This window comes from Ptychodera flava, chromosome 21 (genome assembly GCF_041260155.1).
Source record: "Ptychodera flava strain L36383 chromosome 21, AS_Pfla_20210202, whole genome shotgun sequence".
Lineage (NCBI taxonomy): Eukaryota > Metazoa > Hemichordata > Enteropneusta > Ptychoderidae > Ptychodera > Ptychodera flava.
Genome location: NC_091948.1, coordinates 10,193,895 through 10,218,394, shown reverse-complemented (window position 1 = coordinate 10,218,394; position 24,500 = coordinate 10,193,895). Strand labels below are relative to the sequence as shown.

At 38.1% G+C, this 24,500-nt stretch overlaps 1 protein-coding gene and 1 long non-coding RNA gene across 3 annotated transcripts in view; one reads left to right on the top strand and one right to left on the bottom strand.

Annotated features, from left to right (window-relative positions):
* Positions 1-5,435: 5,435 nt before the first annotated feature.
* The window catches only part of LOC139121368 (uncharacterized), a 102,302-nt gene continuing 83,237 nt past the window's right edge, over positions 5,436-24,500 (bottom strand). Inside the window, exon 3 of the long non-coding RNA XR_011549266.1 lies at positions 5,436-5,617. This is a non-coding gene — a long non-coding RNA (uncharacterized lncRNA). The remainder of the gene's footprint in view (positions 5,618-24,500) is intronic.
* Positions 21,069-24,500, top strand: part of LOC139121358 (molybdopterin synthase catalytic subunit-like) — a 35,226-nt gene continuing 31,794 nt past the window's right edge. Inside the window, exons 1-2 of one of the 2 annotated variants that reach the window (XM_070686179.1) lie at positions 21,069-21,234; positions 23,015-23,086. The gene's annotated coding sequence lies outside the window, so the exon portion shown is untranslated. The remainder of the gene's footprint in view (positions 21,235-23,014; positions 23,087-24,500) is intronic. The other variant, XM_070686178.1, reaches the window with a different exon arrangement.

Here is a 24,500-nt window from a genome sequence, read left to right as displayed (position 1 = left end):
TTCCGGTGACTTTTTGTGTAATTGTGAAAGTAATACTAAAAGTAAATTAGGTGTGGTGGTAATACAGAATATATATATATATATATATATATATATATATATATATATATATATATATATATATATATATATATATATATATATACAATATATACATACATATATATACATATGTATATATATATATATATAATATATATATATATATATATATATATATCATATATATATATATATATATATATATAAAAGCATTCCTTTATTCTCATTTTGCGAACATATCGCAGAGGTGATCACTTTACTGGAACACTGTTTCCAAGACAACTGCAACACGCACTGTGTTTCAGCAATGTCATTATGCCCAATCAAAGGCAAGCTTGGTGATCAAACTCTCTGTTCGTTTTATCGTACATCTAACACAAGAATCAGTGTTCTTGGAAATCTTCTTTTGTGGGTTACAAAAGCGTATACTTTGTTCTCGTTTTTCGCTTTCGTATAGACAAAAATCAGACAATTAAATGTGATGACAACATCGAGCAAATATTTGCCCTTCATATGGGTGGTGCTAGGCCCTTATTTCCATACATGCTCCGTAATATTTTCAGAAAGGGAAAAAACAATCAATACGGAGATAAATAGTCATAGCTTGTGGAAGCCGATGAGATGAGTTTGTTGGGAATTTTTGTCGCATGATGGCATATAAATCAGAGACGCTGAAGATTAATTTGATGCGATGTTCCTCGTGTTGTATACCATTCATCATGTTTTTTTTACAAGAACAATTTTACCCTTACTAACAACTCACCTGTCAATATTATCAGCTTTACAAACCTGTAGACCTGATCACGAAGAATGCATGGGTATTTACTCAATAAACCACGCCGAGCGACGGTACGCCACGAGATTTTGACCAGTTCACGACATTACGAGCGATAGCATTTACATATATGGAGTGAACTGGTCAAAACCGAGTAGTATACTCGTTGCTAGGGTAGTTTATTGCTACTATGCCATAACAATATATTGAAATTCTGGCGTAAAATTTTCTCTAAATAAAAGCTCGCGAGTGTTACTGCCGTGCTACATCTCGAATATAGCACCGTATTTTCACGTCTCGACCGATCACATCAACTTTATTTGCGCCATCAATATAACAGTATAATATAATGTTAGGCCAAAAAAAAGAAAATAAATGTTTCTGGTCAGCGCGCGCGTCACTTGAACAACAGCGCGTCACTCTTTTTTTCTGTTTGTGGCCGACGGCCGTGGCTGACACCAAACCAAAATGGCTGAAGAGAAAGAGAAAATTCTTTTGGGGGCATGATCAGTGACTGCATGAACAGTATATATGTGACTATATTGATAAAACTATAAAACTGACCCTCCTCCCTCCCTTGAGGGAATAAAAATAAAAATAAAAAAAATGCGCGTCGCCGCACCATTTTTTAAAAGAAAGTCCTGACCAGAAACATTTCTTTTTTTTATTTTGGCCTTAAATATAGCTGGTCAGTTTTTGTTAATGAACATCTGCTATCTTTATGCGAGTGTTGCCGCCTGCTAAGCGCGTGTTGCAGAAGCAAAAGTTATCTCATGTTAGGAGACACGACCTACACTGTGAGGAATGAGAGCTTAAGGCTAGAAACCTACTTTGAGTGTCATACGTCAGGGTGACGAAATACATCATCTGTTGACTGTAGAGTCGCAATATTGGAGGTTGAGTTAAACAGGCAGAAAGAGCCAGACATATAGACGCATACACGTGGTTTACAAAGTAAAATTTGATATTACAAAGCACAGTCTAAAAGCAGTTCAAAGGAGATTTTTAACCATATTATAGGCTGTCTGACAACGGAAGAAAACCATATTTGCGATGTCTAATTTGGCAATCAATCTGCCTGCATCAGAGTCTCGGAGTGGCTCTAGGGAGGCAGATTATTGATACCAAACTTAGGGAATGTGTCTCTTTTCTCATACTTTTCCAGGAAAACTGATGAAACAGAACCCAGAACCTAAAGTATTCAACTGAAAAAAAATGTCACTCAATTATTGAATAACGCCGCACAGTAAGTACTACCCACAATTTTCCATGATCTGTACACACTGAGATCACTCACTGAACTGAAGCAAATTTCTTCTGTACACAGAACAACTCGGTCCATATTTCAAAATTCTGGCAACATAGTTCTGATAATCATAATTTTCTGATTTGTCACTGTGAATAATGAGAAGATCAGCCTTTTTCCGCGGAGGAGATAGCAATTTTGTAATTTTGTCGACATAGATTTTTGACAGCCATACACAATATTTTCAAGGAAACTAAGGGAATAAGTTGCATCTGTGTTGGCAAAAGAAAGGGTATTGATATTTTTTAATGTTCATAACAAAGGAAATTTGCATGTCTGCCAGGTGGTATGATGAGACCATCTTAGTTGCTGATAACTTTACCTTGACAAGTGTACAATTTGTAGCACCTCCAAACATCGACTTCTCATTCAATTTACTCTTGAATTTTAAAGATTATGTTGGAACATAGTTTTAACAAATAATCCTGAAATTAAATTATAAGTTAAAATTGTTAAGAAACTGATAAAATTGAAAAAACCTTTAGCAAAAAATGTCTGGATGAACAAATCAAGGGGAATTGTGGGTAGCCTCACTTACTGTGCACCGCGGTCCGACAACTGAGCGGTGAAGGTACCGTATTGGAGAAAGAGCATCGAACGACGTTTTGATATTGGTTCAGTTAATCTCCGAGATAATTCTTAAGTACGTTTTTTATCATTGTATGCTAAATGATTTAAAGTATTTTTTTTGCTGTTTTATTTCTCGACGTAATAGACAAGCGACAGTTTTAATTTCGGGGAAAATGCTTCTTAGAGCTGTTTACAAATAACGTGCATCGGACATCGGTAATAAGCCAAGTAATACAAAATGTAATCATAAAGGAAAAACAATTTGTAGTTGTCGTGTATTGAAATGCTATTAGTATCTGAATGAAAAGGCTCTTGTACTTTTTTCCATTTGTGCGTTATAATATACTTACTGTTAAAACAAATCCATGTGATTTTCTCCCGACACCAGCAAATCGGTAAATGGAAATTGGAAATTTGATTCTGCGGAGTTAATAGTTTCAGGTAAAGAATTAAGTTAAGAATTCTAATTCTCTCTTTTATCCCGAGATATTGTCATGGTTACCTGTTGCCCTTACTTATCAGAGCAGTGACAGTTTTTAAGGAAGCAATTAAGGCCTTTCGAACCATCTCCTTCCTTATCAAGTGAAGGAACGACGAAGGTGCACAAATTCGTCGGAACTCAAGTTGACATCCATTGTGATCCCATGGCGAAATTTCTGAGCGACTCGCTGATCTCGACGACGGGAGCTCCGTATGTCCATGAAGTAAGTGTGACTGACAACGATGAATGCGAGCTGACAAAAATGAACGAGTGTTGTAGACTTTCTGCAACAATCGTGATTTCGTTGTCTTACCAGGGATATGAACTCTGTTATTTCTCCCTTTTTACCATACATTTCTTTTGATATCAGATCGGTAATCACAAAATTTATACATGCATAATCGCGTCCATGAGTTTTCCTGACTTTGTCACATGATTCAAAATAACAGAACATCTGGCTCACACCAAAATGAAGCACGTACCGTAAGCTGAAATCAGAAAACTAAGGTCACGAATGCTGAAAGAACGCTTAAAACTTACGAATTTAAGGAGTTTGAGAGAATGTTGTACTCTTCAATAAAGTACATGTATACATGATGCAAATAAAGAAAAGTATGCAATGAAAAAACATTGACGACAAGAAATTCGTAAAAAAACAACAATAACTGTTATCTTCTTTCGATGTCTAAAGCAAAGTTGTCCAAAAGCTTTTGTTAAAATGATACAGAAGTCGGTATGATGAACGAATATATGGTTTCGCCACCGACTTTTATATATGCAGATTAAAATTGAAAGTGGTAGTTTGAAGCATTGTCAGGCAAATTACTCGAATTTCCTGTAGTTTCTAATATTTTTCTTGCATGTAATATGCGATTGACCATTATGATAAGGAAGAGTAATGATGAGAATTGTTCGATGGTAATGATGATGATGATGATGATGATGATGATGATGATGATGATATTTTAGTCTGCACCATTGCAATGTTTCAACACAATGCAAATTTCACAGGTGCACGGAAAATCTCGTCGATTCGTCTGAGTTGCAAAATCAGGATAAGATTCAGAATCCTGCGATTAGTTGCTGTCTGTTTAAAGAACATTTGAAGCATAAAAGCATGATTTACTTCCGTGGCGTGTACAAATAGAAAAGGCACGCGACAAGGGAATGGTTCTTGTGCACAAAAGCAGGATCTAGTGTACAGAAATTTCAGATCACCTCATTGTTTGTTCCTCCAACTTGATATAGCAATGTCCTTAAAATTTAGAAAACGTAACCAAAATGTTTAATATATATATATATATATATATATATATATATATATATATATATATATATATATATATATATATATATATATATACAGTGAAACCTGTCTATTAAGGACACCTTCGGGAATGGAAAAAGTGTCCTTAATATAGAGGTGTCCTTAATAGACAGGTGAAATTCTATTCAAAGTGTAACTTTTGGTTTGATAAATCTGTCCTTAATAGAGAGGTGTCCTGATTAGAGAGGTGTCCGTAAGGACAGGTTTCACTGTATATATATATATATATATATATATATATATAATATATATAAGTACGAAGAAATTTTGACATTGTGTTGTTGTTTGTTCGACGATGTTGCGAGCTGGTGTGATTGGTATGCAAAAGAATATGGATATTAAATTTAGAAAGTAATTTCGGAGACTTGTTCTTGCAAAATGCTACGGCGTGCCAGGCAAACAAACAAAAAATATTCCATATTAAGGTAGAACGCACCTCGGGGATAGAAATTCGGGCCTTCAAATTTTATCAATTTTCTTCTGACCTACCACTTGTGGGGGCTCATTTTGAAGCTCTCGGTGAAAGAAAAGTTTTCATGGTCTTAGTTTTTCGAAAATCGAATCCCATAGAGTTAACACAGGGATGGCGGCCATTTTGGATTTCAAATATCGAGAAATCGCAAGTTATTTGTCTCTCTAGTACCACAGTTTGCACGGTGACCCCTGATTTTTATTCTTGCTTTTGTAAGAGAATGATTGAAAGTTTCACTGAGGAAAGTTTGAGCAAAAATTTAAGTATTTCTCTTTCGAGGTGCATATTACCTTAAAAGGCACACCCCTCCCAAGTCCATGACCAAGAATCATTTACCTCACCAAGAAGACTTGGCTTGGGTATAGTGGTAAAGGTTTGGATAAACGACCTTTGAATGATTAGTTGATAGGGGCGATTTCGTTAAAGAGGCTTGATGTGACGAAAACTTACCATCAACCCGAGAGTTGTTGTTCTGTTATGACTGGGTTATGAACTTGACATGACCTTGTGACCTATTGCACCACGATGTAAACGATGATGCCTCTGTAGCAGTTTTCTTTTATTTTCATCATTGCATTATGACGGGGCCATGAAGTTGATTGGATTGGCAATTACAGAGAGACAGTAAACGGAAAAGGGTGATGCTGAAATGGTAATGAAAGGAGAAATAGCAATTAAAAGGTCACAATTGGTCAAATAAAATAAGTTATAGAGTATAACATTTTCTAACAAGACTGAAACATGTCATAAAACTTCGAAAATCTCGTAAAAGAGGTCTTGAAATCGATAGGTGAGGACTGTCTAGTCAATGTAAACTAAACTGTAACAATGAATACATTCTGGAGTGGTTGTGGAGTCCATGAAGACAATATGTCCCTGTTCTTAACATGCATCGTCATCACTTAAGTAAAACTAGTTTTACACGCACAGTTCGTCGACTTCAAGTTTTCTAGGAGAACTCGTTTCGTTTTCTTCCACACAATACAGTTTATATTATAGTGAATTGTACGAAAGAAGACTACTTATTTACATACATATGTAGTTTTGTCGGACTAAATTTTCTTATCCTAACAATTGTAAATATTGAAAGTTCTTTGAAATGTATATTATGAAATGAAAACGTCGAGATTTCACACTCTGACCATGAGTGCAGAAGATCAGAAGTCAAGTTTGTCACATGTTCACCTCAATAAGCCTCGAAGAAGTTGAATTTTATTTTTAGATTTCACTTTTGTATATTGTTTCGGGTCAGTCTTTCCTCTTATTTCTCCTTTGATCAACTTTTTTCAACCAACGCCAGTGCACTGGCAAGCCTTTGTGGCTAGACATGTACATCGAAGTTCAAAGACCGACCTAGATTGCTGACTTGTTCGGAAGATAGAGGATGTCTTTGAGTACTGCGTCGATGTTGTTACCAGGGTCTCGGACAGTGATGGTTTAAATATGTCGACAGGATTGTGAATTAAATTCATTTGCGATTTCTTGAATAAATTCCACGAAGGGTTCTATCCCAGAACCTTAAGCTTATCTTGTTCGTGAGAATAGATTTCAACAATTTTACAATTACCATTTTCGGTAAATGCAGAAAGTCAGTGCTTTAAGAAAGGAGAATCAAAATCACAGTAGACGTCTGAGTTATTGGCACACCAATTTAGGTAATTACCCAGCAACTTAGCTGAGCAGTTTGCTATATGACCTGGCATTTACCTAAACAAGTCGGTTTTATTGTCTTTAGACTGATAGGGAATCCACCAAACTCAGCAGGCAGCTCATCCACTGAGTAAACTAATATGCCTATACTGGAAAGTTTTGAAAGGGGGAATAAAATATTGTAGAGTGTAAAACATGATCTGTTGTGGTCATTTTGTGTCCTGTCTTTCCATTGGTATTCGAATTAGAACAACAACAAATTATGTTTTACACTCTCCAATAGTTTTATATCCCTTTCAAACTCTCCAATAAACTGGGTGCTGGTCAAAATGATTTGTTCTAGCATTGGCAAATCAGTTTACTCAGTGAAGGAGCTGCCTGCATGAGTACACGTTTGTATCATCTTCTTATGTCAATAAAGTAAACATTTATCTTGTCTTTTCAGTCGTTACCATGGAGACAACGACTATCACCGTCAGAGTCTGCTAAAGATCATACCTGATTCCGACCGAAGAGATTAGCATAGCTTTACATTGTCGCATTTTGTCTCGTTATCCCTATTGACTGTACTCAGTCGCTTTTTTCACTCCCTTCTCAAAATCTAAAAGGCATTATTCTTAAAAGCACAGTTTTTAAACACTGAGAGAGAACTCGGTCATCGGGGTTCAAGGTGACCTTCAGGCTGGGGTAAACTGAAATTGCCGATTCTCAATCTTCAAATGTAGTACAGGATTAACTATGAAGAAAAATGCACGGCGAAGAAAACTGTGACGCCAGTTTGTGTTGAGTATAGAATGATACTTTGCAACACGAAGTAACTTTTTACGATATAGCTGCCTGCCTTTGGGATGATTTGGACATGCCCTGTGCTGGTAAGCGTCCCTAAATCAGGTGCAGTCAACGAACAATGCACTTTTAATAAGGTCCTTACTATAATAGGATATATTGTGCATGACAAATAATGTGAACTGACTAATTTTAAGTCAAGAGGGTAATTAACTAGCTGTTCATAATTTGCCCTCCCACAGAACATTTTTCGACTTACCCTCCCACACTCAAACTTCATTTTTACCCACTCCCCACTTATTTTTGCCTGTTTCCCCTCCCCACTGTGAATTTTTGAAGCTCCCTCGCCCTGTGGCGAAAAAAAACTTGCCAATTTCCCCTGCCCTGGAAACAATTCCCCTTAAAAAGTTTTTCGCCAAGCTCTTTCCCCAGGACAATCAACCGATATCTGCCCTGCCCTACAAAAAAAACTAAAATTTGCTCCCCTACCACCTAAAAACATGTCCCCTGCCCTAGCAAAATTAAAATTTCCCTTGCCCTCAAAAATTGCTCCTGGAATAGCTTTATCGATGAATAGCTCCGTTGGCTGCACTGCTAAATGTTTCTTTGAAACACTGTGGTGTGTGTCAACGGGACATGGACGGTCAAACCAGACAATTAATTATCTTTAAAGTGAACCTTCAGTGTTGTTGCATCAAGTCTAGTCGGGTATTTCTTAATCTGAGGAGTGTTTTTCCACCTCGCTAAATATCATATTTAACCCAACGGCCGGGAGGACGCAGCAAAGAAAAAAACCCTGGTGGAGCGCATGCTCATTTCTTAAAGGAGCAGTTTTCAATCCCTGGTTCTCTCATTAGTGCTAGTTGACATTGACTTTTACTTGATTTTTGTTCCTTTGTTCTCATTTGAAAGCTGTGTCCAGTTAATCACTTTGTTCAGAGATAAAGCTGAAAAAAATTGCTGTAGGTTTGTTGGGTTGTACGGGATGACTTCAGTGGGTTCCCTTAGCCCTGCATACTACGCTGTGTGTTTCCGGCGTTATACGGCCTCCCACCCGTACACATGGTACAACGCTGGGAAAACACAGCATGGGTTCTCTCAGTTCACAGAATTGAAACTGCTACAAGCAGTCCTCCCTTGTGGTGAGACGGTTCAATGAAATCGACATAATTCACTCTTGGAGCGAACTGGGTTGCTTTATAAAATTTAACACAGACGATGTACTCCTTTTTCCTGCAAGGTTATTTCCGGTCACGATTAAACGAAGTTACCATGCACAGCTGATAATAGTTGAAACGAAAACGATACAAAATAATTTGTCAAATAGATAGGGTTTTATGTGCGATTGTTCGACTGTTAGTCCATTGATAACGACTAAATGTAGGCGGATATTTCCGATCATTATTCCGAACGCTTATTCCAATTCCCCATGGAGAAAATGAAAGTCTTAGGTACAGTCCATTATGTTTAATTATATTGACCTTATCTGACCCCTAGAAAAGGAAAGCGGATGATCGTCGCTAAATGGTTATGCTCATCAGAACGGTTTCACTTGAGAATATGTCAGAGTAGCGGTTCGATTGTTTTTTCAAAGAAGAATCTGTTCTGAATTTTTTGCGAGTGCGTTGTAGGATCTCTTCTTGCAGGAAAGGAATCCAGACCAGTAACTTCATAACTGTTTGTTGATTCGTGTATACGACTATCGTGGCAGGTTCACATCACCATAGCAACGAACCATGAAATACAAGTGAACGAATATCCATGACCCGTCCGCTGAGAAAATGATTCTTACTTTTAAAGTGGTCTTTATTGATGATTTAATTCTGCGAATTGTTTTTTTTTAATCTTAAAATACTATAATAGTCATTATTGAATTCCTATCATAATGAAAGTTGCAATGTTAGAACGACACTATGCATACATACAAACATACATGCATGCATGCATGCATGCATGCATGCATGCATACATACATACATACATACATACATACATACATACATACATACATACATACATACATACATACATACATACATACATACATGCATGCATACATACATACATGCATGCATGCATGCATACATACATACATACATACATACATACATACATACATACATACATACATACATACATACACATACATACATACATACATACATACATACATACATACATACATACATACATACATACATACATACATACATACATACATACATACATACATACATCACTTAGTCCCCCTCAGCCTACAGATGATGTAGTTGCCTTACTTAAACGTAAAACGTCCGATATTAAACAAATTGTAAAATACGGATCGGCTGATTCGTACCATATCGTTAATGCATACATCCGTTACTGCCATCCAGCATGGACGGCGATGCATTTTGAGCATTTTAAAAAGGAATGGAAACGCTTTGCCGTAAATTTCAAAGGGTAGGTAAATGCAGCTCTGATAATAAATCAGCCCCTGTTGAGTTTTTCGATTATTCCTAACCTCTCCCCGCCGCCTACCGGTGGGAGAGCAAACAATGGACCTCGCATTATCATGGTATGGAAATTGCAAAGTTATGTTTCATAGAACAGCAGACGGCACGGATGATGGCGTTCAGCGACTGGGCGGGGCTAAGATTATCATTTGACTTTTGTGGCGCTGTCCACCAGGGAGTTTAACATTTCCGTTGCATTTTCTCGCTCCATGGAAAGGTCATCTCGATATATTAACCTTTGGAGACTGAGCTGGCGGTAAAGTAGATTATTAAGATGAGGTGTTCCGAGCAGGAGTAAAAGAACAATCAATGTCATGAACGCAAATCATCTGTAAACTTGTTGGAACCGTCCTCTGTGAGCTTCTATACGGATGGTTGCGTAGGAGCATGGTCTCTGTTTTGGGTGTTTTTGAGGTAGTATGCGCCTCGAAAGTGAAGACTTAAACTTTTGCTCAAATTTTCCTTAATAAACTTTTCACCATACTCTTACTGAAGCAAAGTTTGGTGCTAGAAGGAACTAAGTACCAGACATCTACCGATAGTTGAAGTTCAAAATGGCCGCCATGCCTGTGTAATCTCTATTGGGAAAAATAAAATTTCGATTTTAGAAAAACTAAGACTGTGATATTTTTCTTTCTCCGAGAGCTGTAAAATGAGCCCCAAGAATTGATAGATCAGAAAAGAATTGTAAAAACACAAGAGCTCAAATATTGTCATTTTGTTAATAACTGCATTGGTTTTATGCAGTGTTAAGTACACAAGAAACGTGATGAGAAAAAAGTATCGCCCCCATCTTACTTTTTGAGGTATATCGTATTGAAATATGGCATCACAGCCTTTGATTTTATGAAAGTCACATTACTGTGTGACAAACTGAAGCCCTTAAAAATGTGCTGAACCATGGGGGCTAACTGATTAAGAACAAGAGAATTGTCTTTTCCCCTCATCATAGATTGCTAAAAGCATTTCTTTACAAGTGACTTTAAGACTTAACGAAATGGTGGGTTGCTGACAAAGGGACACAACGTTATATTTAATCAAAAGCAGACAGAAAACTGAAGAGTCGGCATTTTTTCGCAAGTTCTTTCATAAAAATAGAAAAGTATTGCTATTTTACTTTAGTGTCTGGAAATCTATCAGCGTGACACCACTTGATTTTTGAACACAGTTTTCAAATTGATTCTTCTACTTAATCTTTTGGGAAGATTTCAGGTCAAGAAAATGATAATATTATGATGACTTTTTGACATCCAATCAACGGAATTAGCCGGTCGATAACTTTCTCGGCTGCCATTTTACCATTTACAACACTTCACTTAATTCCATGGGCCAAAAATACGGATAGCGCTTTGAATTCTTCCAAGTAATGAATACAAACTGCCTCTTTACAGCCCTCGAGGCTATTGCAGTACGTTTTCCTTTTTAAAATGACGCCCGCCTCTCCCTTAACCCACATTGAATTATGGTCCATCCACCGCGAGTAACACACATTGAATTATGGTCCCTCCATCGCGAGGAACAGCGAGTGGATGACATACGATTGACATCTATGTACAAAAAACAACCAGAGTAAAAGGGGGACATATCTTGCAATTGCGAATATCACAGGCAAGGAGCGTCACTTATTGGGTTTGTAAGAAGCGCATACTCGATCGCGACACTGGTGAGGCGGACAAGATATTTTTTCCTCGCAAACTTTTTTCAAAGTCACCAAAATGGTCCTAGAATGCGGTTATCGCATGCACCTCGAAAGTGAAAGACTTAAACTTTTGCTCTAACTTTCCTCAATGAATCTTTCAATCATTCTCTTTCAAAATCAAGAATAAAAATAAGGGGTCACCGTGCAAATTTTGGTACTAGAGAAACAAATTACCCAAGATTTACCGATATTAGAAATTCAAAATGGCCGCCATCCCTGTGGTAACTCTATAGAGAAAAGTAAAAATTGTCGAATTTTGAAAAACTAAGCCGGTAAAAAGTTTTCTTTTACCAAGAGCTTTAAAATGAACCCCCACATGTGGTATATCAGAAGAGAATTGTAAAAGTTTGAGAGTCCGAATGTCTGTCCCCGAGGTGCGTTCTACCTTAACGCATCAACGCCAAAAATGTGAAATGTTTGTTTCCGCCGATATGCCTTTCAAAGGTGTTGTAGGACTTTTTGTATTTGAACAATTTTCTCGAACACGTCAATCTTCTAATTTTTGTAAGTACACATATCTCCGAAGGTGGACGCATCTTTCACACGTTAGCGAAAACACTCCCAAAGTGAGCTTGAACGTTTGCATGCACGACGTCATTGAAATCACGCGTGAGTTTGTACCCCTTTCCCAAATCTCGCTGGATTTGCTTGTGAGCGGAAAAAAAATCACCGAAGGGGGTTGGCGGTCTTGAAATAGAGCAGTGCTGTTTGTCTGTGGGTTGCCGGAAACGTATTCACTTTTACTTTGGCCTAATTGCTCTTTTTTTGATGTGCAAAGAAAGCCAGGAGAGAATCTCCCTCCTACGATCCTTGTCCGAGAGGATTAATCTGGAAATCCGATTACGATCCCATGGCGATACCGTACCCAACAAATAATAGTGACGTCATATCGTCTGCGAGTGGGCGGGTCCAGGTCTGAGATGATCACTACATGTCGTTTCTAATAAGTGCTTCAGATTCAGTTATTGATATTCGAAAAAGGTTAAAATTTGAAGCAGGACTTGAACTGGAGACATTTTCTTGAAAAATAAAGTTAATCTTGGTGTCATACAGGTATAGACTTTTTTTTGAGCGTTAGATCACGTTGCATAGCCCAGAGAATGATTCCCGCCATTTTGCTCTGCTTCATTTCAAGTTGGTAACGATTCACCCTGAGGGGGCTTCAAAGCTTACAGAATGTTTGTACTTTTTATTCGAGTCTGGCAGTTTCCTTTGAAATCGGTCCATTAGGAATGTGTACCGCGTCAAGTATTTTTGCTGACCCTCGGCGAGTTGTGTTATGCGCCATTTAAGACTTGTGTCACCTGTACCCCTGACTCTGTCTTGCGGCGATTAACTTATCAATGCGGGGAAGGGAAAGTCATGGTGGGTGGAGAGATTGTGGGCAAGTAAAACTCAAAATAGGTGCAGCCAACGGAGCTATTCATCGAAAAAGCTATTCCAGGAGCAATTTTTGAGGGCAGGGGAAATTTTAATTTTGCTAGGGCAGGGGACATGTTTTTAGGTGGTAGGGGAGCAAATTTTAGTTTTTTTTGTAGGGCAGGCAGATATCGGTTGATTGTTCTGGGACAGGGCTTGGCAAAAAACTTTTTGAGGGGAATTGTTTCCAGGGAAGGGGAAATTGGCAAGTTTTTTTTTTTTTGCCTCAGGGCGAGGGAGCTTCAAAAATTCACAGTGGGGAGGGGAAACGGGCAAAAATAAGTGGGGAGTGGGTAAAAATGAAGTATAAGTGCGGGAGGGTAAGTCGAAAAATTTTTTGTGGAAGGGCAAATTATGAACAGCTAATTATTACCCTCTTGACTTAAAATTAGTCAGTTCACATTATTTGTCATGCACAATACATCTTATCATAGTAAGGACCTTTTAAAAGTGCATTGTTCGTTGGCTGCACCTGTCAAAAGGCGAGAACCGCAAATAGTCCATGGTCACAGCTACAAATTTAAAGGACACACTATTAGATTAATTCTGCGACTTGTTAATGAAGTTGACGGAGCAAGGATCACAGAAATGGCACACGGTGACCTTGTCGTGATGACCGAGCCGCGATGACACCGCTTTAAATCATTGTCTTCTTGTGTATTCACTTTCTATTCATATGCAGATTAAAACATGACTTGACACTTTCAATTGGAGATAATGAATACTTTATGTACACTTACAGGGACAAAAGAAACGATTATCAAGTCTCTCTTGACAAATATGCAGAGCACTTTGTCAAACAATGCAACACCATCGTTTATATCATCTACAGCAGTGTGTTCAAATTAAATATGAATTGAAAATGTGTGGATGTATGCAATATATATAAAAGTATTATCAGAACATTGCAGTCTACGGGCAAGGCTATAAAGGACAAGGCTATATTTGTTCTAAAAAATGAGAAATCGTTGACACGATTTTCAACAATCCACGGCAGAAATACTAGCATTTTGCGACAAATTTAACCCTGCTCAGGATATAATTGTGACAAACATGCATCAGGCTTCAAATATATGTTACATTAAATCGCATAAAGTTGGGCACAATAAATAATGTTGCAAAAAGTATTTAAAAGTTGTAATTTAACATGCAAGAAACAATTGCTAAATTCTCCCAGGAGTAAGTTAGCCCTGCCACATAACGCTCTTTGATGGGAGGCGATATCAGTAACATCTTTCAGGTCAGGTGTTAAAACACGACCAATGTAAACCAATTTAGACACAAAATCTCTTGTATGACCTCTAAGGGTAAGAGACAGACAGACAGATAGATAGATAGATAGATAGATAGATAGATAGATAGATAGATAGATAGATAGATAGATAGATAGATAGATAGATAGACAGGTAGATGGATATACATATGTGTTTGTTTGCTCGTATGTGTTGTAAATCACAATACCCTAATTGAATTAATGTCTGTTATTTACTGGGTATGTTTGACCATGGAGCTAGAAACGGAGACCCTAGAGGTTTTTTTACAGTCTATGATTTGACAAGAGTGGCGTTTGTTTTTATGGCCTTCCCCCAGCTGACACATTGATTAGCACTAAAAAAGCGTTCAACCTTCTTTGACACTTCATGTTCTTGATTGGGTCATAAAACTCCGTCAAGGTGGGTTCGTGTGGATAATTTGTCGCTTTGTGGTTTAAGGTTTAATATTTATCGCCCAGGAGACCGCAAAAGCAGAAAACGAGGGAATCTTGACAGTGGGTTGTATCGATTTTTCAACTCTGATCGATTTGGTTACTTTGCCCCGCTGCGAGTTGCAGCAGTGTCTGTCTCATCGCGTCATCGATCACGTGACACAGTGTCACCCAAGTTGATTTTCGGCCTTTTTCTCGTGTTGCACCATAGGCCCTCGAGAATGCCCGAGAGTCCATAGTTGAGTGCCTGATCGCCCCAATTTGAACTCAATATAATATACTGAGCTGGATCCGCAATCGGCAATCTGATTGGCTGGAGCCGGGGTTTATATTCTCAACAAGAAGACCTGCGCGCCGCGTACTATTTTTGAGCTCGCGCAAATTTCGAACGCCAACTTGAGAGCTCAACGCGTCATAATGTCGAACAAGTCTATGGCTTCAGATTGATTTTGATTGTTAAATTTTAGTCTTTTGCAGCTTGACGAACCAACAAATGAAGAGTTTCTGTAAGGAGCGGAGGCTATTTAACAACAACATGATTTTTTAAAGTTTTTTGAGCGTTTTTTTAAGTAAAATTCTTCAAGTTCGATGTCTAATCGCGATATCGATGCGTTGCGTAACCGTATTTTATGAATTCAACTGTGCACGTGCGCGCGTTCTGAAACGTTCTTTTTAGAGTTTGTATGAGGCTGGGCGCTCCTGAACTCTCGTTCCAGACGCCCTAAATAACGAAATTGCCCACTTGTTTTCAACTTTAGCATATTATAATGAGGTTATAAACGGTGCGCTCGGGTATTTGGTTGCGGATATAAGACCTCTGGGGTGTAAATTAGCATATTTGGGTGAAATAATCACCTCCCTTCGCTCGGTGATTATTTCCCGCCAAATATGCTAATTTTCACCCAGAGGTCTTATATCCGCAACCAAATACCCTCGCTTGCCGTTTATAACCTCTAAATAATAACCGAAATTTTCCGTACTTAGCGAAAGAAACGTTTATCTACCACCTGGCAAGAGTACCTGAAGGTATTACGCGTCTAGGGGAGAGAGCCTGAGAGTCGGACTCTCAAATTTCTTCAATCCTTTTCTGATCTACCACTTCTTGGGGCTCATTTTAAAGCTCTTGGAGAAAGAAAAACTCTCACTGGCTTAGTTTTTCGAAAATAAAAAATTGTATTTCCCTCCCCTAGAGTTAACACAGGAATGTCGGCCATCTTGAATTTCAAATATCGCAAAATGTTGGGTAATTTGTTTCGCTAGTTCCAAAATTTGCGCGGTGACCCCGGTTTTTATTGTTGAATTGGTAAGAGAATTGTTGAAAGATTCATTCAGGAAAGTTTGAGCAAAAGTTTCAGTCTTTCACTTTCGCGGCGCATACTACCTTAATCCATATTGAAGAATTGACTGAAGCTGTGTAGGAGTCAACAAAGCAAATGACAGCTTTTGTATGAAGCCTGTCATATCGATACAGGTATATACTTTGACGTAAATCTCATAAAAGTCAGGCGTAGATATTCACTCGTTTACTTTTTAGTTTCTTCTTTAGCAGGTTTAAAACTTTTAATCCGATTAGCGTGTACTTGTAGTACCTGTCAGTGACAGTAAAGGCGACCTGTATGTCAAGAAAACATGATTATGTTATCTCAAACACAGTCGGGGGAGGCGGTTGTGTCTCAAATGAGCGATCAAAGAGTAAGTTGCTGTACAAGGCAAAAGATCTGGAACCAAGAAACACGACAGCAAGTCGAGCTGGGGCTGTTGTGCCCGGGCCTTCCGAAGTCGCTGTGGAATCAGTGGCGCCACTGTCACTGTGCTGGTCGCAGTGACAGTGAAAGTAGGTCATTCACAAACCATTTTTTTTTAATTTCACGACCATCGGACGAGCAGCTGTCGATATTTAAGAAGAATGCAGGGCTTTTATCTTACAGGAGAGGAAACGCGCAGCATTGCAAGTTTAAAATCCTAATATATCTCTGATTTGGGGGTGTGCTCTTCATTTTTGTAATTACATAACTGATTTGGCCAGAATTAGCACCTATACACCTAGATAATTATCACTTTTCTGAGATTTCGAAATGGCGATGAAATTTTATGCGGGAAGAATCATTCAGGCGATGATGCAAAATTAGCGAAGTGAATATACGAGTATTACATGTCATGTCCTGAAATTCCCGCAACCTAAAAACACTTACCTATAAGAGTAGGGTACAACAAACAGACAAACATGAAACATGCAGCGATTTTTCACTGCACAGACTCGTCTTTAACTTTCAGTGGTTCGTCGGAAAAAGTAACGTCATGTAACGGAGGGATTATCTGAGATACTGTAGGTGTTGCTATGGAGACGAACGGTAGCAAGATCAGATGCCGTTGGTTTTGCCATGGCAACTAGAGATTAGAAAGTTCCATTTACAGCCGTAATGGCTACTTTGATGCGCTGAGCAAGATGACTCACCTAACCTTCAAAATACCTGACGGTGGTTTCTGTTTTGCATCGGCGTATCAATTTGAAAGTATTATCTGATGTATCTTTAACACCTTCACATTCTCCGTACACAGTTAAACCAACCCATTATCCCTGAACCCATTATCTGTGTTTCATTATAAAAGAGAACCAGTTCACTTTCTAATTCAGTGTAAAGCAACGAACTCTGCTCCCTGCGTAGCGAGTCATGTCATCGCGGTCGCCCAAATTCCAATGTGGCACCGTGCATTGAGGTAAACTTTTCAAATGTGGCACCATGCACTGAAGTAAATTGTCTACATACACTTTATACCTTAAACAGCTTGCATAAAAAGATTAAATATGACCTAGTTTCCTTAAACTTCTTTGTAAGTGGATGAAAAATGTTCCCTAGAAAAGATATGGTTCCGAAAAACTGGGCAATTCTCACAAGCCATCTTCCTCTCGAAGCTTTGCGGTCAAAAATGAATACACATTTGTTTTCTGTGTGTCATTATAAGCGGCACAACTTGATCACATTTACTCAACTCGCGTCAAAGTAAATGGGTGACGGGAAAGAAAGCAGGTTGATTGGTCAATGAAGGTAAAACACGCCCCATGAAGATTTTTTTCGGATACTCCAATTTTTCCCGTACTATTCTACTCTACCCCCTGCTTGTGTGGATCCATTTGAAATTCGAAGCTTGTAGAATGGAAATATAAATGGCAATGCTATAAATGTGAATCTACATTTGTAAACTTTGAAGGTCACGAAATTGAGGAGAAAGATCAAAGGTAGATGCAACGAAAAATTCTTGAAACTATAAAATTTACTTTACATCTTTATCAGTTCCTCAGAATTCAATGCCGTCAACGCATCACGCTCTTTCACTCACTGATGACACTGTAACAGTGAACAAATTTATGTCTACGTTTCTGGGGTATATACTCGTTTCCGATTCTTTGAAAGCTCTTAAATTTAAATAGTGCATTATCTACGATCGAAGTGAACGACACGAGAACGAGCTTCTTGGGAGTCACGGCCACAAATTTACGCATGCGTACAAGGGGCATCAAAGCTATACTTCGGATCGAGGACTAGTGCGTATAGCTTCATATCTCCTTTCTCCGATCAAGTGTGACGATCACAATGTCATACCAAAAGAAGGTCGATTTTCATCCTGAAGTGATTTTGAATCCTACGTCATAAACTTAGAGTGCAATTTGCACATGAGGTCCGAGATTTTTGGTATAGGCTATGGCAAAACAATGTAACTCTTCGGTTCCCCTGGGTCAATGAGTAGAGTAAATCTAAACGATTTATTTCATCTCAGGACAATACGTCCTCATATTAAAATGATTGTGACTGGAACAAATATTTTACTACACCTATATAAATTAACAATATCGCTTGCTATTAGTAGAACTTAGGCTGTGTTCACAAAAACAGGGGGCTGGAGGAATTCAGGGGGATTCGAAAATCTTGGGGGTAGTAGTAGAAAGGCGACTTGAAAATTTTTTGGATCCCTTTTACCGTTACGATTCCAAGGTTTGGTGGGTAATTCAATGAAAATTTAATAACATTTTAATGTCACCCGTGACCCAATTGTTATAATGTTGGTAACAATATCTAGAACCATTTTGTCGCATTTCATGGCTTTTGTCTCGAAAAAATCTAAAAATGTATGAATTTTCGTAAAAAAAATCAAACAAGTAGGCCTAGTATCAGGGCAGAAGCTGCAACTGTTGATATTTTTTTTTCAATATTTCTTTGCAATATATCAAATACAATTTCTTTGCTGTCTCTCTACAGCATGCTAAAACACACAAGTTTTCGACAAAAGCCTGCATATATAAATATTGGGTGATAATTGAATTAGAGTCCAGACTGAAAGTCAATGATATAAATGCGGGGTACATAAATTCACAGGCTGTGTTAGCAAGCTGAATATTTGACAGTTCAATATGCTGTAGGGAGTAGAACAAGAACGCAGTTGTCAAATTATCACACCTACTGCCCTGCTACTGCCTAGGGCAGTGTCACTGCCACTGCATACCTGTAGTGACAGATCGGATAGCTCTGACTATGAAGTAGAACAAGACGGTTCGGGTCATGTGACGCTCATGACAGTAAAACATTCTTGTACACAAGATCAGGCCAGGGAGCAACACATGGAAGACCAGGAGACTTAAAAGTTATCAGGGATTTTTGAATTCGGGCATATGAGAGTAATAAAATATAAAAGAAAAAAGATGGAGACACCATACTTGATTTTTCTAAATTTTCACATTCTCATCGTAAAATAACACAAAAGTAAAACTTTGTAAAGTAAAGTAATTTAAATGATAAAATGTATGACTAAATGGAATTATTTTAATTTTACCAATTTTGCCATTATTACACCAAAAAGTTCAGATATTGGGCCTAAACCGTTTATTTGATGGAATATTTTAACCCTCCATTATTGTCAATTTTGTAAAACTTTTATAAAGCAATTTAGCATCTAATGTAGCAAATTCACAGTTTGAATACTCTCTCACGATCGTCAGTCTGTGTGCTTTTTAGCAGGTGCCACTGACCTGGCCAGAGTTTGATTAAATCAAGTCGGCCTTGACTGATAAATAAAAAAGTCCATTGATGCGTTTAAAAATGAATCACTTTAAGAACTTGCCTTACTATATGACTACACAAACTGCTGATAACAGGTTGTGTCGAACATCTTGCGAGCAGAACTGCCAAATACATGTTTATTTTATTTTATTTATTTATTTATTTTTTTTTTTTGCATGGATCCCTAATAAATAGTGGGCTATATGATAATTAGGGTACTTGAAAAATTTTGATCATATAAACAGGGGGAAGTTGAATTTTTTTAGGGTATTTAGCGGGATCTGAAAAAAAGGGTTTCAATCGCGATTCCACCACCCACTCCCCCTCCCCCCGAACCGTTATTAGTGAACGCAGCCTTACTGAAAGTTTTACACTTTCTGGTGTACAGTTGGAAATGTCGCTGATTCCGACAAATTAATTTTTCATACCTCCAGTGTCATTTTTTATTGCTGTAACTTCAATAGTGTTCTATTTCCCTTCGTCACTGGATTTAAATCATCCCACGACCTTCTTGTCGGAAGGTTACAACATAGTTACAACATAGTACGAGCCGAAATCGCCCAAACTCAGGCTGACGGAGTGGTAGTGTCCATATTTATCATAAATTCCGTGTTCTGTGGCAGATCATCATATTTGCTTGAATTTGTTAGTATTAAACTCGAGGAAGTATTTAGTTTTTCGATCTCGATTTTTACTGTGTTTGCGGGAGGGGGTGGGGGCAAGCCTGGATAAATGCAACGTGTGCACTGGTATGTCCAGCTACTCGTGTCAGTTGTTTCCTTGGCAAGTTCAATGGTCCCCAAAACCTATATCTCTCGAAATTTGTTCTTGAAATTTGGATTAGTTTGACTAGAACCTTTTTGACGATTTAGGCCTACTTGTTCCTTATTCTACAAGTAATGTAATTCTTATAGCCTAATTGGAAATTCTTCCTCTCTTTGTCTTGGTATAGCAGTCCCTGGAGTGTAGTTAGTGTTCAATGAGTGTTTAAACCACAGCCGCACCGCACCCAGGAGTGATCATAAAGAAAATTAAACATTGTGTTCCGTAAAAAAATTAAAGAACGTTTTTCAAAAATAATCAACTCGAAAAAGAAAGCTATCCGGCGTTCTACAGTTCTGAAAATAATCATTTTTCTCGAAACATACTGCAAAAAATATCTCTCCTATTTGATTTCGTGTGTGTATTTCGGCGTAGAAAAATTAACACGCAATTCGGAAGGCTATACTTTTTTGGTTAGCTGAGGGGCTATTAAAGCATTTTGACTAACTTAGAGGGCTATGAGGGGTTAGAGGTCACATACACATTCACACATGGCAGCGGGAGTGGAGGTTTGTATACTGTTTTTCGCCAAAAGTCGAGAACTGGTCGGAAAGAAAGAGGACAAGATCACTTTACCCACACAGGTATCACCAGCAAATCTGTTGAAGTCACTACTAACTAAATATCCGAGGTAAATATTGGAGCATTTTGTATATTATATTTGTAAAACCATGGTAAAACACAGGCGCTCGGCTCTCTCTCACACTCAAGTAAAAACCAGCTGCAGTAATGTTGCTCGAGGTTTTGCCTGTATGTGAGTCGGGGTTTTGCCGTCCGACCCACATACTAAAGCAAAACCTCGAGCTATAGTACAGCAGCTAGTATAGACAGTACACTGCCTACAGTCTCGCTTTACCCCAAGGTTCTACGGTCTACGGTTTTATTACGACCCTGGGATTGCATTTGCAATACATGAGTCACCTCTTCCAAAAGGTCAAGGGGTCAGTCGTTCTATTTCGGATGACAAATTGCCTCAAATGCAAGCCTGGCTTCCTTTGATTTCACCGTTTTTCAGTAAGACGCCATGCATTGCCATGCAGGGATGAGCTGAGTGCCTATCCATGGATGTAAAAAATAGATATGCTAGTTATAGTGCTAGCTTTGGCCATGGAGGTCTGGGGAAGGGACCTTAGCTGCCCTTGGCCACGCCACTCCCATGGTTGTACTTGTAGCCGTTGGGTAGTTGGTATGTATAGCGACATTATTCTCCTCTGAGTTTCTTTTAACCCAAAACGAAAATGAAATATTATGCTTGCAAACACTTTGAATCAAACTACAAATGTGTTGGGGGAGGGCGCGCTGACCAATTATTTCTCTATCCCTACACCAGCCTCCAGCAACTCCCTTATAGGTCACTTTTGATCAATTTCAATCCCTCTATGTCCACTATTCATAAGTGTGTCTTCCTCTTTTTAATGTATATTCCTTCAGTTGTATACATACAATGCATCACTACCTTTTCTTGTTTGCCATTGTTCTCTCCCCTATGAAGGTAGCTCTTCCTGTCTCCATGTCTGCTCAAACAGCTACTTACCACATGGTTGTGTGAGTTATCATGTATGTCAAGCCAGGCACACGGACAGTGTCAGTGAAGACATGTCAAGAACCCAGTGTATGTTCAGCCCCAACCCAAACCGTACTCAGGCCATGTTAGACTCTCAACTGGCAAGAAAACTGCACAATTGATAACATTGAGGCAGTTCGTTTAATGCTTGCTCAACCATTAAAGGGACATTAGCTGTAACTTTTGACTAATTTTTCACTACTCTGTTTCAATGTATCAACTACAGAATTTTACTATAATCGGATCATCGTGACCAATGCCCGGTGTCCTGCTTGCCAACACAGCCTGTATATGTGAAACGACCATTGTTATTGTGGATAAATGTATTCTAGTCCGACCTGAATACAAAATTTAAACAATAAGAATGCAGATTATACTCATATAGGGTATATTTATGAGCTAAATATTAGGAATTTCTCCATGGTTCAGGGATTCAAACCAGAAACTGCAGATGATACACTGAACAAACAAAATTTAAAAAATGACCAAAGTTACAGCTTATGGATCTTTAAACACTAAGTCAGTCTAGTATACCCTCCAGTCACTATTAAAGTTCGCAATATTCTTTCAGTGATTGGTGAATATTGACCTCCCTGTAAAGAACACTGTAAGATTCGTATGCTGGTCTGTGTAGATATGGTTCACTGCCACTGTCTTGGCCTCCATCAGTGTGTTGTGCTGTAAGTTAACATATGCAAATCAAGGAAATGACTGGGAGACAGGTCATATTATTGACAGGTATTGTACGTTACTATATCTAGCCTGTATTAAAATTGACCCCACCTGGATCTCTGAATCTGAAAAGGGTATATATATATAATTATTTCATTTTCCATAAACTGCAAAGCCATGTATTGCCAAGAATGAACAGACCAGTACACATAAAGCTGTATGCATGCAGATCTGTTAAGAATATGCTGTAAGTAATTTTTTTCTTCATAATAATAGTCAGCTTACCAAATGGAAACCTTACAGTAATTCTGAAATTAGAGTACATGTCGGTTTCATGAAATAGTCACGCAATAGTACTTATGTAAAGGCCTACAAATATTTTCAATTAATATAAAAGTAACAATATTGCATTTAATAGGCAGTGTTCTTCCCAGGATTTTCTGGCAGATTGGTTGCTAATTTACATAACAATAAATGCAATTGTTACGGTAATGAGTTTCTATTGTTTACCCAAAATTAAAGAGTGGCAGCCACCACTCTATTTAATATTGCTCTTGGGAGAACACTTATAGAAAACCTGTTTAAAAGTAAGATCATCATATATCTCATCACATTTCAGTGTTCATATGATGTATGTACAGTACTTGCTCACGTTCAACAAATATATAGCCACAGAAAATAGCAACAATGCATTATAAAGTCAAGATTGTGGTATCCTCAAATACTAAGGCTTTGTTCAGGTGCATGTTGAGGTATGGATCACCTGGGGAATACTAGTCTATGGCTCAGTCCTTTCTTTGATTAAGATTAGCAATCTTCTTCCCTTGGTAGGGATATGGGTAGGCTTTCAAAACAACGCTGAAACAAGTAAAAATCAAGATACCCCCAGGATGATGTTCCATTGCAATATGGCTTATTTTGATCCCAATATTCTGCTGAAAGTGTTGTTAAGATATGTTGTGCGTAAATTTGTGTTCAGTTCACAGTCTGCTGTTCTGTAGGCATGTTCAACTGTAACATGATACAAGCTTTAAAGTACACAGCCTCCAGACCCTTTTAGGTCAATAATATTAAAACTGATGTATTTCATATCTGGTTCTGTACAGCTCTTGAAAATGTGAAAGAAACAGGTGTTGATGTCCTTAAAGAGGCTTGGATTTCCCCGCTTTCTATTTTTACAGTTCGGATTATCACACTGTTGTTGTTCATAGGATCAAGAATACTTTGGCCCGAGAAAACTCTTTAACTGAAAGCTGCATATTATAATGAATCCTCTGCAGGTGTTGCAGACTGCTTCCAGTTTGATAAATGGCTGGTTTGTTTAAGTGGTGTACTTTCCATCGCTGTGCTGAGTTTTAATATATAGAGAGAACATAAAGCTACAAATGTCAACTCCATTATCAAAATCATTGAAACGAAAATTCCACAATGGTGAAAAATACTCTTTCCCTTCTATGTAAACATTTCTTGTGGAAAGAATCAGTGTTTATCATGTAAACACTTTTTTAGTGTGTAATGGAGCGTGAACCAGCTGAGGATGTAATATGTAAGACTTGTGTTGTCTTCAAGGATGGGCAAGGGAAAACAAAAGTCCCGTCCAATTTATCAACTTTTGATGAACTTCCACTTACAGGATCTTATCAAGGGTAGTTTTGGAGAGA